Source organism: Lactuca saligna, chromosome 5 (assembly GCF_052625555.1).
Source record: "Lactuca saligna cultivar CGN05327 chromosome 5, ASM5262555v1, whole genome shotgun sequence".
Classification (NCBI taxonomy): Eukaryota; Viridiplantae; Streptophyta; class Magnoliopsida; order Asterales; family Asteraceae; genus Lactuca; species Lactuca saligna.
The window spans coordinates 7893881-7899880 of record NC_136421.1 but is presented as its reverse complement, the minus strand read 5'-3'; positions in this window follow the sequence as shown (position 1 = coordinate 7899880).

Here is a 6000-nt window from a genome sequence, read left to right as displayed (position 1 = left end):
GAACCCATGGATCCAAGGAAATGGAAAGTCATGACAATTAGAGTTTACCCTAATTGTAACACTATATAAAGATCTTATTCTTGACCAAAATCGGCCACTAGTGAGAGTAAGAAAGGGCTAGCCGATTTTCATGAAGTGTATATATTCTCTCAAGTTATTCCAAGTGTATTTGGTGTTGTGTGAACCATTTGAGGTGTCACACTTGGGGCACTAGGCACTCAAGCTTCATGAAGACATTCTACATCAAAGAGGTATGTATTCTATCTTGTTATATTGATAATTTTGTATGCTAGATTAGGATAATACCTTGGATGTTGATATTTGCATGTATAATAGAGAAAACATAGATCCAAGGTATTTAGGGTTGCATGTACACTTAGGAGTGTTAGAATGCTCAGAACCCAATAGTGGTATCAGAGCCTAGGCTTGTTTTCTTGTTATACCTGCAATAGAAGCTGAAAAATCGAAATTGGTGCTGTCAGCCCAGCAGACTCGCCGAGTCCATGAAGGGACTCGACGAGTCCAAGGCAAAATGCATCCAACTCGCCGAGTTGTGTTCATGCACTCGACGAGTTGGACCCCAGACAACATATTTTCGAGTTTTTGGCTAGAAATGGACTAGGAACATTACCCTAAGTTGTTTTTGAACTTATAAACTTGTTTTTTGATGTGGTAATGTTCATGCTAATCCATTTTCAAAGATAATTGTCAATAGATTCATGTTTTGTATTAGTTTAAGGTTTAGACTAATTACGTGAAAAAGTTTGATTTGAATTAGCTTGTTCTTATTAGTTTCTTAGATTAATAGAAAAGTTGAATGAAATAGTTGTTTTCAATCCATTTTAATCTAAGAGTTGAGTATAAAATGTGTTTGTGTAACTTGTCCTCAAGTTACATGAAGAGTCACATTAAAGACTCATAAAACTCATAAAATTGGCAAAGGTTACAAAAAAAATGAAGAGTCTAGTTCTAATTAATTGGAGTTATGACTCCATAATTTGTCCTCAAGTTATGGAGGACCAAGAGTCTCTTCATTAAATAAATATATAAAAAAAAATAATGTAACCTTAATTAATTCCATAAGTTATAAAATAAAGAAAAAGTTAATTCTTTATTAGTTTAAAGTCTTCCATAATTTGTCCTCAAGTTATGGAACTTGAAGAGTTTTTGGATTAAAACTACTTTAAATACATAAGTTATGGAATTAATTAGTTTTGAATAGTTTCAAAACTTGCCCTCAAGTTTTGGAATTTGTAAAGTTTTCTCTTATGAATACTTTAATTCCAAGTTAGCCCTTAGAATTTTAAAAGTTAAAATTCAACCCTTATACTTTATAATATTATAAGTTAATAATATATACATGTATAAGAGTAAAGTCGGTCTTACCGCTAGTACGCCTCATTCACGAAGCCGGTCTATAAGGTGGGTATAAGGTTGTTGCCTATAAAATGGCAACTTAATGGGTGTCCACTCTCACCCACCGCTTGCTTGACTGGTGGAGGGTCGTTAGCCGAACGGGTTTGACAGGACTATAATTCTCCCTTCATTAAAAGTATTAATGATAAATACTAAGTAACTAAACTCTTATAAATACCCAATCTTAGTTACTTAGGAAAATGTGAAGAAGGTGCTAATCCATGAAATTACACTTTGCACTTTGTTTAAGTCGGTTAGTGGAGTGTGTGTGGTTAACCGGCACACTAACTCGTATTTAACAAGGTAGGCAAAGGGTAACTTAACGTTTATCATAGTATCGATGGAGCGTGTGTGGTTAACCGGCACATCGATTGAGGGATAAACACTTAAGGGTACCAAGTAATTTGCATGGTTACTTCACACCTTGTTTTGTGATCCTCGGCATCCCAGTCACAAAACCTGAAGGGCACACTCGAGATTGAAACATGCCATTGAACAGTTCAATGAATCTCAAAAGATCTAGGAATTTCAAATCCAATTAAAACCTAATCATACATTTCGTTTATCTTGGTGGAAATTGGTGAATCGTCATTCACCTACCTTCAAATATTTTATAGCTTGGATTACGGCATACCTCTTCTAAGTTATAAAAATAGTTTGTTGGGTCCTAGCCTTAATATTTCATATTGGGTGTCATATTAAGGACTATAGATCAACTATCTTGAATATCTCCCAAAACATGTCTGTTTTAGACATTTATGATCTTCCCAAATCTCTTGAAACAAGCTTTCCTAAATGAAGATGATGTCCCATGGAAATCATACTTCTTTCACCTCCTCCAATTATTCTCCCTACCCCACAAGTTCTTAAAAAGTTTAAGGTCACTCGAGCCCTATTGGCAAGTGAAGGTCTAGGTGTGGTCACATCTTGGAGATGTAGTCAGATATTGACAAGCCGGGAGAGTTGGGTGTCAAAGTTTTGAGAAAGTTGGTGGTTCAACTACTCTCTAAGTCACATAGTGAGTTCTTTTGGAACACCTATGAAACAGACTATGACAATACCCTTAATGATCTTATCTATTTGTTAAGCTCAACTTCCTGAAACTTTATGGACATTGACAATGGTGACACTGGAAATACGGAAAAAACATTCTCTTCCCAAGGAAAGGGATTGACCATAGTCAACTAGGTTGACCAAATGGTAAAGAGAAAAGGTTAAGTCTGTAATAGTCCCGTGTACCATTATCAAAGGGTCCATATGTTTATATTGCCAAAGGAAGGGTCATTAGTTGCGAAGCTGCCAAATTTACCTAAGGATGTTAAAGTCAATAAGTTTGACTCTACTTCAGGTAAAGTCCACTACTATAACTCTGTTAAGTTTCTATTCTGAGACTCCTGATACATGATGTGACTGGGTCACATGGTAATGTTTTAAGAATCAAAGAAAAGTAAAGGAACTTAAAGAAAGAATATGTTGAATCTGATCCCATAGATGGATTTCTATCGCGTAGTTTGAAAATCGGATTCTTGAGCTACTTCTTAGGAGTTATGAGATATTGCTAACGAATAGATAACAACAGGTTTTCATATGGATTGTAAGGATAAGTTTTTCCGCTTAGTTTTAAAATAAAAGAAAATTTTTTATTTTAGTTATTTTAAAATATCCTTACAATGGAATTTGAGGAAAAATTGTTGCTTATATGATTCCATTAATAGTAAGAGTGGAAATATGAAATTGATTCCTTCATTTGTGGTAATGTCTAAATTTACCAAATAAGGAAAGATTCTCATCACCAAGTCTCAATTGGACCGGAACTTGGAATCATGCAAGTTGTATAGCATGATGAATGAGAACTTTCAAGTATTGGAAAAATTAAGACTAATTACTTGTTCACATGGATGTGTGAGTCAAGTAATGGACTAAGGGATCGAGTACATAGTCATGTGCACTGATTAAGTCCACCACAAAAGATATAAGGCTATTCGTCATAGTTTACTAAATCTCAGTAAATATGATTATACTTACAAGCTTAAGTGTAACTCTGAGACATTGGAAAAGGTTTCAATGCATAGCAGAGCGGATAAGAAGAATCAAATTAGGCAGAAGGATAAAAGTTTCTCAAATCTGAAAAGATGGGAGAGTACTTTAGTATCAGTTTTGTGATCATCTTAATGATTAAGAAACCAAATCAAAATTAGTTCTCTAAGGAAGTCTTAGTACATTCTTATGACTAAGAAGAAGGGATCTTGAATTGTTGAAATGGTTAAATCAAGAAGATGAGTCATACTTCGTTCCAATACAAGTCTTAGAGTCATACTCCAAGATTGTAATTTGAGTGACATGTCTTTAAGAAGGTTTAAAACACGTGTCAAATGTAAGAGTCAAAGTGTCCTACTCTTGTTCATTTTAAGTTGGTAAGTTGTGATGTTTTGGATAAAAAAAGACCAACTTAGGCCAATTGTGTGAAGTGTTTGTCTTGGTTAGAATCCACACTATCCCTTGAATATTTGACAAGAGAGTCTTATAGGTCAAGAGGACAGTGGGAGTCTTAAAGGTCTTGAAAGTATCAAGAACTAATCAAGAATAAAACCTAAAGTTCTTCACTAGCACACGACTTGAGATTTATAACCTATCGTGTTGACATAGTCTGTGCCCATTCCAGTTAAAGTTGAGTTCTTAGAGTTCTCAATTGGTTGCACAACAACTTGGAAGCAATGGCAGGCCCTTGAGCTGCCAGGTGGTAAGAAATTAAGATTGAGTTCAGTCCATATGAGTTTGGGTTTGTCATTATCCTTGTCTTGTGACTATGGTTATGACAATTCACATGGATAAGAACACATACACCATTAAATCTAAGTGTCATAAGGTTTCTATCCGATTCATGAAAATGATGGTGAGGAAACACTTTCACTAAGTAGATTTTAGTTAGATAGCAATTGTGATATTTGCATTATCAAAGTCGTTAGTGGAGCGTGTGTGGTTTACCGGCACACTAACCTGGACTTGTGAGAAGTGGCAAAAAGGTCTAACCATTATGATTACGGCATCCCTCTTCATAATTGTTTAGATACACAAGTGTGCTATCTAAGGGAAGGTGTATGTTTTTGATAAAGTTTTATCAAAACAATCCAGTATCAGAAATCTGAACATTGGTAAGAAAGTTAATAAAGTATTGATTTCTAGAAGTCCAGCTGATTTCTGAGTACATGTCAAAGCTAGTGGGAGCATAAGTGTTATGTTAATAATCATCATGTTAGTGGGAGCATGATAATTATGATATAGATTGCAAGTTAGCAATGTTAATTATAGAAAACAAAAGGTTTCAATTGGGAAAAAGTTGTTTTGCTATAATTAAGGGAGAGGAAATTATACTTCATCTCAAATCTATAAGCTTAGATCGTGAGGTTTTAATCATTTAGTCAAGGATATATATGAATTCATGTTGGAATGGCTCATATATATGAATTCATGTTGGAATGGCTCAACATAAAGAAATTCTGTATATGGGTCCATTATTTGCGTTCTTAAATTCGATTATGATTACGGCATCCCTTTTCATAATCTGAATTATGAGAACTTGGCAAATAGAAATGGAAATGTTATAGCAAAAGACTAGTTTAGTCTTTATGTGAGACATCATGAATCGTGTCCCATATGCTTCAGATATAGGATCGATTACATGTGCTATATTCATCCTTTCTAAAATTTTCCAAATGCCTGGGGCATTAAGAAGGGAAAAGGTTTAGAACTAGATATGACTAAAAGAATTAAACAATTGTCGAGGACAATCTAAGGTTTACCAAAGATTGGTTTCTCAAGGACAATTGGAAGTATAGTGATAATTCTGGAAGGACCATATTGACATAATATGTAAGGAGGCAACTCTTGTTCAGAAGTTATAGTCAAAATGAATCAGGAAATGTTTCAATGTCAGAAATTTCAATCTGTGTAAGATTAAGGAAACTTAATGCAAGAAGGATGTTTCCAAGGAATTGATCTCCTTTGGAATACTTTGTAATGATTGTTTCCAAGTCTTTCTGAATTTGTGCATAATCATTACAAGAGGATCAATGCATATAAGTTTAGAATCTAACTGATTTCAGTAAATGACATGAATTTGGAATTCTTGTATTTACAGTAAGGATTTGGGAGTGTGAAAAGAGAATCATTGAAGTTATGTTCAATTGATCTAGTTCACAAAGTAAAGATCATAGACAAACATAGTATGCATACTTGGTGTGTGGCATGACTAGTGTTTAGAAAACATAGTGTACGTGCTTGGAGCATGGGACAACTATTGTTTTAAATTCAAGAATAAAGTTGATAGATGAAATAGTATACAATGAATAATGTGTAATCATATGGTGATAAATAAAAGGTGTTTTATTTATGTTCATAGGTTTTGATACCATATTGGATTCAATTATTATTGTGTTTCACTTTGCATGTTTTGACTTCCCGAATAAACTAGGTTATTCTTCCGGAATGACTAAGTTATTCAAACCATCCACAGTCGGTCATATGTTGGAAGTAGATATGAATTAAGACTGTCATGAGTTGGCTTGTAGAGGTCTAAGGTGTTGG